The 10,642-nt window shown below is 36.6% G+C and overlaps 1 long non-coding RNA gene across 1 annotated transcript; it reads right to left on the bottom strand.

Moving 5' to 3' along the window:
* Window positions 1-232: 232 nt before the first annotated feature.
* LOC140594222 (uncharacterized) lies at window positions 233-2,826 on the bottom strand. The gene is made up of 2 exons (XR_011994900.1): window positions 2,611-2,826; window positions 233-2,399 (listed from the first exon to the last, which is right to left on the bottom strand). It is a non-coding gene; the product is annotated as an uncharacterized lncRNA (long non-coding RNA).
* Between the last annotated feature and the right edge of the window lie 7,816 nt (window positions 2,827-10,642).

Raw genomic sequence — 10,642 nt, 5'->3', positions numbered from 1 at the left:
CAAAATTATAAATTTTAAAACTTGTTTCAATCATTTTTCAAGCCAGTCAAATTCCCCTTAACTCAGCCTCTGATATATCTATCTACCTTCTTCTCTCTCTCCCTCTTCCTCTCTCTGTTTCTCTGATGATGATGATGTCATCATGCAGTTACCAAAGTAATTCTCTCACTTAAAGGTTTTGTTACCCCCATTTTAAGCAGAGCACACAATAGAGAGAATCACCATTGGAATAATTTTTCAAATAATTTATATTGAAAATTTTAGTGGGAGGAAAAGAGAGGAGCTTTGTACATGCACAATACGGCATGTGCATAAAAACACATTTTGATCCATGCATTCTTATTCTTTTAACACCTTCAATTAATAGCCACATTTATACCCTGAAAATTTCCTCTGGGCATAGAGAAATGATCTTTTGTTTATTCCAGATTTTCCACCTCATTATCTTTAATAATGTACTTTGTCTTCTCAGTTATTTGCAAGGAGGAAATGATTAAAAGGCAGTTACAGATAAGAGAGCCTTTAAACACTTCAAGGAAAGGATCTGCTGTGAGGCTGAATTTACTATTTTCTTGATGCTTTGGAGATGGAAGATGGGAACACAAGACAAAGAATGCAGGTGACCTCTAAAATCTGGAAAAGGCAAAGAAACAAATTCTTCCCTAGAACCTCCAGAAAAGAACAGAGTCCTGGTCAATAGCTTGATTCTAGCCCAGTGAGATTATGTGTCTGACTTCTGACCATAAACTGAGATAATAAATTTCTGTTGTTTTATGTCATTAAGTTGGCAGTGATTTGTTATGCTAGCCATAGAAAACTAACACAAACTTCAATAAATTTTATAATCTAAGCATTTCTTTAGCATTTCAACTGTGTTAAAATAAAAATTATCTTGATGAAAATATTTTCTATCACAGAGGGAATAAGTAATTAACATTTTTCAATATTTCAAAATTTTCAATATTTCATATGACAATATTTCATTGGCTCTAGGAGTCAATAAGTTTGTATACCAAGTTTTTGCTCACAGGAAGGCAAACAGCTATCTTCATGACAGTTAGATTCTAAGATTCAAAGAAATTTCCATTTATAAGACAAAAAAGTTCTGGGGATGAAATGTATAGCATTCTGACAATAGTTAACAATACTGTACTGTATATATCTGAAAGTTGCTAAGAGAGTAGATCTTAAAAGTTCTCATCACAGGAAAAAAACTTTGTAATGATATGAAATAATGGATATTAACTAAACTTATTGTGATAATCTTTCATAACATTTACTTAAATTATTTTGTTGTATACCTTAAACTAATACAATGTTACATCTCAATTAAATCTCAATAAAACTGGAAAATATTAAAAATGCTTTCATAATATCAAAGAATTAATCTTATGTAAATTTAGAAAATAATATGCAATATCTCTTGTCACAAAGGAGTTGCCAAATTAATTTTTTCTAAGTTTCAGAGTCTATACTAGTCATAGCTAAGTCCCAAATGATCAAATATTCTTAGCAAGGCTTTAAGAAGTGACTTACAAAGCTGTTTGTGACATGTACTACATATATTTCAATTTTAAGACTTTTGTGTATGAATACAACCAAATACAAAGATTCACAAACAGAAGTTGAAGAAAATACATCAACATCTGGAAATTTACATCATGAGATGAGATGAGATAATGGGAAACAAAGGAAAAAATGATTCATCTTCTGGAAATGTTTGCTTCCTGGAAATTAAAGGCAATTTTCCTCTAAAGTGAGAAATGTTGTGAATTAAATATAAAAACAGAATAGAAAACAACTTACCATACTCAAAATGAAGCCCCTATAACAAAGAATATTCTGATATTTTCTATAATAGCATGATATTTGATTAGTACTCCAGGATAAGGCACCAAGCATGTTTAGATTTCCACTGTGCAGAACATTCTGTTAGCTACCATGAGACATTTCAGAAAATCCAGTCTTTGACACTGTGTCGAAATACTCTTGGGGAGTCATGAGAAGTACCAGTGAAACTATGTAGAATTACTACATGACAGTTATCAAGGAGTGCACATAATAAAATGACCTGAAAGACTGACAGGAGGAGTAAGATGTGATTAGTCAGGGAAGATAAGGGATGGGCCGCCATATCCAAAAATAAGTCAAGTTGCCAGGTGCACAATGCAAATGGAGATGTGCTGAGAAAGCCACTTTCAGAGAAAAAATATGCCTCCTACAAGCCCTTTAAGATAACTTCAATTTTCACCATTTCTCTCACCTGTCAGCTATTAATCTAACCAGAAAATATTTATCGAATACTACACACCAAGTTGAGTACATGCCAGTGTTAAATATTTTCCTTTCTTCCTCCTTCTTTTGCTTCAGTTTTGGGTCATTTTAAATATGATTGTTCTCTGGAAGAGATAACACAGTCATTATGAGATCCTAACATGTAATTATGACCCACATTTTCTTTTCCTCCCTCTTCCCTAACTTTACTGAAGACTTACACTCATCTTTTAGGTTATATTCCAACCCACTGTCTACACTATACCCAGAACAATCTTCTAAAATCATTGAATTCTCATTATCTTCTCACATTACTGATCCCTACTCAAAATTTACCTGCCAAGTGGCCCAATTCTTCAGGGTCCTAAGAAAATAGCTGAAGTGAAACAAAGAAGAGTTTAGACAGGCACGGTGAGTGGTTCAAGACGTGACCTGAGCTTGATCACTTTTATGAAGACTAGAGGCCTGGTAAAACATCCACTTCAGAGACACATAGGTAATGATAATAATGGAGCATGAGTGCATGAATATATTTTTGAGAGGTATCATTTTCTGGAAAGAAAGACAACTGTTTAGCATTTGCTATGAGCATGATTGATCTACATACAATCACCAAGAGTTTGGAACTTAAACATTTAGCAATCAATCCATACAAAATTGTAAATTCATAACATGAGAATGGAGTAACTTCTGAAAAAGATAAATTTTAAGGGAAAGGAGCAAAGTACAAGTAATTAATCCCTGGAAACCTCTAAAGGGTGGAAGAAGAAAAAGAAATAAGAGAAAGAGCACTAAGGGGAAAAATAATAGAAAAAAATGAACCCTATGAAATTTGCATTAGGGCTTTAAAAATTCTATTTCATTTGCAGTCAGAGTTTGCATATGAGATGATGTAACTAAAAGTGTTCTGTGAAATTCCTCCTGATTGTTCTCTGGGTCAGGTAGGTTTTGATATTAAGCAGGCTAAATGGTTCCAATTCTTCTTTTCTTGGAATTAAATAAACCAGAGCTGCTTTTTTGACTGTTTATAAAAAAGAAAATGAGCTGTCAAGACACAGTTAATAATATTGTGTATCTTTGAATTTGTCATGGAGGAACTTTTAACAAGTCCTAGCATGACATCTTGTTTTTAAAAACCCCAGCCAAATAACTTCCAAAATTTCTTATTCTTAAAATTGCTCATTAGTATAAGCTGGTAACCTAATACAGCATTAGTCAAGAAACATTGCTTATTCAGTCACTAGAACAAACTGAGTTGTGATTTTATCTACTGACTCATTAAAATGAACCATGATAATCCAACCTTATTTATGTTAAAATAGCTAATGACTAAAAGGTGTTTTAATTTATCAACATGAGTTCATATAGAACTTGGCTATGAAGGGCGGCCCTGGTGGTGCAGCGGTTTAGCGCCGCCTACAGCCCAGGGCGTGATCTGGAGACCTTGGATCAAGTCCCACGTCAGGCTCTCTGCATGGAGCCTGCTTGTGTCTCTGCCTCTCTGTCTTTCTCTCCCTGCATCTCTATGAATAAATAAATAAAATCTTAAAAAAAAAAAAAACTTGGCTATGAAGAAAAACATCATTTTAGGATGTTATCCAAGAACATCTAACATATTAGATCCTGCAACAAGAGACAAGAATCAAGAAATGAAAAGGCAAAAAAAGAAAGTTTATAAAGTCTTGCATTCTTAAATTCCCATTATCAAAGTGTTTCAGAGGTTGATCTGCCCAGAGATGGCTCTTTCTCCCATTCTATAGCACATCACAACCTCTGCTTCCATTGCAAATCTCCTTTCTGTTTCTGACATTCCTGTCTCCCTCTTGTAAAGGCCCTTCTAATTACATTGGGTCCACCCAGATAATCTAGGATACATTTCTACCTAAAGATCCTTAATTTAATCCATCTGTAAGATTCCTTTGCCAAATAAGGTAACATATTTAAAAATTTCTAAGATTAGGATATAGACATCTTTTGATGGCCTACCATAGATTTGAAGGCCCTCATTCAGCCTACCAAGATTAGGATATGGATGTCTTTTGAAGTCCCTCAGTCAGCCTACCACAATCACTATACCAAGGAACTCATAACTAGAGAAGACACTCAGCTGATTCATAGACTACTTATATCAAACCTGCTACTTTTATAAAAATGGTTTGCTGTATGGATGCATATTTGGGCAAGCGCCACTTCTCTGCACCATGTGTCCTTCACCTATAAATGGAACTAATCCTACTCACATAATAGGGATGTTCTGAGGATTAAATGACATAGTGTATAAAGAGCAGTTCACACTCCATCATACAGGAGTGCTGTGGACACTGTGCTGAAAAGCAGGTCTTCAATGCAAGGGGTACATTCAACACATATTGTTGCATGTTTGTGGTACACTGGAATTCTATCCTAGTCACACTGAAACTACTTGAATTAAATTGCATGCTGGAGGAAAATAAAAGAAATTGTGTAAAAATACATGTCCTGCTATCTGTCATTCCTTCCAATGGACATGTGAGAGTGAATATCTAATGAGTTACTTGAATCTGCTCTTCCTTGGTAAGGGTCAGTATCCGCATGTCTCTCAAAGCATGAGCCTCCTGGGATCAATACATGTGCTCCTTGTGTAAATATAGGTACTCTTCCAGATATTATTACAATATCATTTACATGTCTGTTTCTACATTATTAAGTAAATCTGATAAGAACATTAGCTCCCCACGATATGAAGCATGTAGTCTGTGCTCAATATGACAGATATTATGCAAATAAATTTGTTTTAAAAAACGAGGGCTCATGAATAAATTGGCAATATGTAATTCAGAACAGCTTAGTAGAATGAACAGATTTCAAAGTCAGATACATATGAGTTTAAATCCTAAATTTTCCACTAAGTGTTTCCTTGGGTATTTTACCTAACCTCTCTAAAACTTAATTTTATCATTTTTTTAAAGATTTTATTTATTTTTTCATGAGAGACAGAGAGAGAGAGAGAGAGAGAGAGAGAGAGAGAGAAAGGCAGAGACACAGGAGGAGGGAGAAGCAGGCTCCATGCCAGGAGCCCAACATGGGACTCGATCCCGGGACTCCAGGATCGCGCCCCGGGCCACAGGCAGGCACCAAACTGCTGAGCCACCCAGGGATCCCCTAATTTTATCATTTTTTAAAATGAAAATTAAAATTTGGTCTCATGTGAGGATCACATGAGAAAATGTACCTAGACTCCTAGAATAACTTCTGGCAGTAAATGGTAATTATTAGTATAAATAAATATTTTCTTAATTTAAATATATTTAGAAAATAGCTTCCTGAATAAAAAAATTAGGGAATATGGATGGAAACAATTATTTAAATTCCATCTGACCACCCAGGTTTCAGAAGTATGTAACCTTAAAAGACCCCTGGTCCATTACAAATTGTTACTAAATACATTTTCAATACTAGTACCCTGTAGGCCATTTAGGGTCTCATGTATGCTCACATGCACAAATGCTAAAGTGCCTTCAATGATGGGGTTTACAAGAACATGAGGAAACACGAGTAGCACAGTTTTATTTTTTTAAGGTTTTATTTGAGAGAGAAAGAGAGCACTAGTTGGTAGGACAGGGTCAGAGGGAGAGTGAAAAGCAGACTTCCTGCTGATCAGGACTCCATCCCAGGACTCTGGGATCACCACCTGAGCCAAAGGCAGACCCTTAACCAACTAAGCCACCCATGAGGCCACTAGTAGCATAGTTCCTAAGGTTAGCAACAGCATAGTCATCCTATACTAGGTCTTCTGAGACTGCAAAATAGAACAGGTTCTGAATGACTAAATATCCCTCCACTCAATAACTGCGGCTTGATTGACTCAACTTCTCTACTTTCACCAAACTGGTAAATTTGTCAAGTCACTGCAAAGGTACTGGAGTTCCTTCTTGCTAATCTTGTTAAAGTTCTTTTTGGCTCCTGTACATCCTTGATCCAATTCATACCAGGGGCAGTGGTGACTGCAAAAGGCAAAAAAAAAAAAAAAAAAAAAAATCTATCTTTAAAATGTGTCTGCATATGTTAAGGACTACCTCTGTTGCCCCTTCCACATCCTAGCCCTGAATTATGTGTGAATCTCAAGGGCTTCTTTGTCTTTTTCTATTGAAGACATGAAGAGAGATTGCCTGCTCCTTTCCTACCCCCTGCACAGAAATTCAGGCTACATTTCAATGTTTTATTATGGCAATTATGCATTAAAGTAACAAGTAAAATATTGTCTACCTCACAGACTCTATTCTCTGAGCTACACCTGGGTTATAGTCTATTATTCGAGATTTTCAAAGGCCTTCAGAGGAGTGCTGCTAGATGTGATCCCATACACAAACCATCTACAAAGGGAGATAACTAAAGAAAAAGAAATAATTATCAAAAGAAAATAGATCAAAAAGAAGAAAGCACCACACAGAGGGAGAACTATTAAAAGAACATATTTAATGGAATCATACCATTTACTCCACTCCCTGGGATCTCCACAACCTGCCTCAGTTACCCTTGATGTGCTGACACCAGGTACATCCATTCTAGGATGGCATTTCCCTAAACAATGGACTTGGGCAGCCTATGTGGTTTAGCGCTGCCTTCAGCTCAGGTCGTGATCCTGGAGTCCTGGGATCGAGTCCCAGGTAGGGCTCCCTGCGTGGAGCCTGCTTCTCCCTCTGCCTGTGTCTCTGCCTTTCTCTCTCTCTCATGAATAAATCAATAAAATAAAATATTTTAAAACAAACAATGGACTTGAAGAAATGACCTCCATAGTAATTTAGTTCCTTTTAAATTTTTAATAATTCTTTTTCAAATACTGATTTTCCATTTATTATCAATGTTCTGACCTATAATCAATTGTTAGCTCATTCTCACCTCTTTACCCTTATGCATTTTGATTGAATTTGGTGTTCAATTTTGAGAAGAAATCTAAATGAGTTCAGGAACCATATGGTTACCTAAAAGAAGAGTGTTCTAGGCAGAGAATGGGATGTACAAAGGCCCTGAGGTGGGAGCTCAGCAAAGAGGCTGATTGAGATGGAGTGAAATGGGTGAGGATGAGAGAGGTAGGAGTTAAGCCAGAAGGATCATGTAGGATTTTTAAAAGCACATTAATTAGGCTGATTTTATTTCTTGCAGATTTTTTGAAAGAGGATATAAAACCTAGAAAATGTGAAAAAAATTCCTGGTATTCCCTCCTGTTGTGCAATTTTATCAGTTCCCATCTGTCTTTCATTAATGTCAGACTAACTCCAGAAAAACAATATGCTGTTTCAAAAAAAGGTTTTCTTGGATTATGAAGCATTGGACACTTAAAATGTTTAAAAATTATGTGCCAGTAGGTGTTTTTTTTCCAATTTCATGTGAAAGTAAACTCCATCCCAAAGGGTTTAAGGACAAAAGGAAAATAAATGCTTCATGTATCTAAAATATCAATTATTTTATGGGAAAACAGGAGTGAGAGATACTGGTTTCCAGTTAGGGAATAAGTCACAGGGATAAAAAGTACAGCATGGGAAATGTAGTCAATTGTACCGTAATAGCATTGTACAGTGACAAATGGCAGCTACACTTGTGGTGAGCATAGCATAATGTATAGACTTGTTGAATCACTATGTTGTACACTCGAAACTAGTGCAGCATTGTCAACTATACTTCAACAAAAACCTTTTATTTTTTTAAGATTATTTATTCATGAAAGACACACAGACAGAGGCAGAGACATATGCAGAGAAAGAGACAGGCTCCCTGCAGGGAGCCCCATGCAGGACTCAATCCCAGGACTCCAGAATCATGTCCTGAACCAAAGGCAGGCACTCAACCACTGAACCACCCAGGCATCCCTAATAAAAACATTAAAAAAAATCCATTTTTTGGCTTCTACTGCATCTTAATTGGGGACCAAATGCTGTCACTTGGACTAGATTCTATTGGATTCTATTGGTTCATCTGGGAAGTTACTAATTCTGATTGTGCCACATACAAACTCCTGAACTTGGCTACAGATGGCCATAGCCATGGGAATGAACATGCTTATTTCTCTGAGTTTCCATCCAGATCATCCCTGACTGAATCTCCAAGTGGTGGTACCAGAAATAGTGTGATGTTTGACAGCAAATAGACAACATAGGAAATGTTGTCTACCCCATCTTCTCATCCAATCATTTTACATAATAAACTTATGCTGTGTCCCACAGGAAAACACATCCTCTTCTTTCCCAGAGCAGTCACATTCAGTCTCATTCGCTTATTGCATATAACTTTAAGTCCAAAATATCTTCTCAGTGCACAGTCTTCTCAGACCCAGCTCTAATTCCTCTTGGCCCAGAGAACTAATGCTAATTAAATAGCAGCTTAATAAATACCAAAACACCCAATACACATTTCCTTGCTAACCTGCCACTGGGGAAGGGATACAACATATAGCAATTGCTTGGTACGTGCTCATGTCTTGTATGACAGAGAAGGTAAAGGCACCTCAATCTAGAAGGGAAATGTCTTGGTCAACAAGTCTGGTGGTAGTCCTAGCTCTGCTCTCCAGAAAGATCTTTCATTGTTATGAGGAAAATGATTGAGGACATTGTTATGAAGGAAAATGATTGAAGGAAATAAACCACTTCTTTCCTAGTGGGGTTATTAAGATAAGAATGACTTTCACCAGATCTTCTTGCACCTAGGGATTCCTTATCTACAAAAATAGGGTATTTTTGATCCATCTACTTTTATTATAGGATAACCTGAAATATACGGATTTTGCCTCTATATGGTGTTCGTTTGTATCCTTTGAATTATTAGTAAAGTTTGATAGAAGGTAAGACCTATGATTTTAATGGGTCTGTCTTAATAATGCGATCTGTTGAATTAACGCAATGGTTTTCCACAACCATATCTGAGATGAATAATGTAATTCTTTATTAATGTACTTTGTTTAACCTCAAGTTCTGGAGCCTGATGATTATTTTCAGGTTTGAGGCAACTCTCGTTTGTAAAGGGTGAGATTTCTCTAATACTACTAAAACTTAAACTCTTGGTATACTTTTAATCTACTTTTATTCATTCTGTACCACTGGGTAGTAAACAGAGATGAACAATCAGTGTTTAAATCTGAAAATCACCCTTGAGTTTCCTGTCTTCTAGAGATTGACTATGGCTACTATTTGGCTTTAATTATGTCCTCATAAAAAATATGTTGAAGTCCTAACTCTTAGTATCTCAGGATGTGGTACAAATTAGGGCCATTGCGGATATAATTAGTTAAGATGAGGTCATAAGAGTGTGGGCCTTAAATTCATTATTACTGATCTCATAAGAGGGGAGAAGACAGACACACAGAGAGAATGCGATGTGAATGATGGCAGATTAAAGTGATACATTTACAAGCCAAAGAACAAAATAATTGACAACTGCCAGAAGCTATAAAGAAGTCATGGAACACATTTTCCTTCTGTGCTTTCAGAAGGAACCAGGGATCCCTGGGTGGCGCAGCGGTTTGGCGCCTGCCTTTGGCCCAGGGCGCGATCCTGGAGACCCGGGATCGAATCCCACGTCGGGCTCCCGGTGCATGGAGCCTGCTTCTCCCTCTGTGTCTCTGCCTCTCTCTCTCTCTCTGTATGACTATCAAAAATAAATAATTAAAAAAAAAAAAAAAAAAAGGAACCAACACGGCTAACATCCTGATTTACTTCTAGCCTCCAGGGCCGTTGAGACCATAAATTTGTTTTAAGCCATCCAAGTTTGTGGTACTTTCTGTCTTAGAACATTAATAATACAGCCACAGTGCACTGCCAATCACTTTAGTCCTGAGCTGGGTTTTTGTTTTTTTTCTGTTTTTTGTTCTTGTATCTATGCTCCCTGGACTGCATATTCTCAACAGGAGCTAATTCATTCCCTTCTTGGACAATGACTGCTTACATGGAAGTTTGTGGAAGAGGCCTGGGATACTAGAAATTTTTTCCTTAACTAACATTCTTGCTAAGTCTCCCACTTCTGATTTTGCTGGAGTCAATGGTAGCCTGGGCAGAAAATTTGGCTTTTCCAATCCTATTACTATACTTGGAGCTATCTCATATTTTAGATGGCAGGTAAAGGCCCTTATACAAAACAATATTAATATTCTCTGATTTGTTTTCAGATGGACAGATCTAACTTAACACTTTCTCATTATTTGACCTTACTACAGGCTCTTATGTGAATTTTTCAGAACATATTCCTTTGTCCTGTTACTGTGTTCATCACAAGACAGAGTGGACAATTGAATCCGTTATTTTGCTTACACAAATCAGTGGTACAGAATCAAGTCTGGGATTGAGAGATCCATCCTATCCTTCGTGAGCTTGGCCAGGCTACATACAAAGTATAGTTCCTG

The sequence above is a fragment of the Vulpes vulpes genome, chromosome 10 (genome assembly GCF_048418805.1).
Source record: "Vulpes vulpes isolate BD-2025 chromosome 10, VulVul3, whole genome shotgun sequence".
NCBI lineage: Eukaryota > Metazoa > Chordata > Mammalia > Carnivora > Canidae > Vulpes > Vulpes vulpes.
Note: the sequence above shows the minus strand (reverse complement) of the source record. Positions and strands in the feature narration are given on the sequence as shown.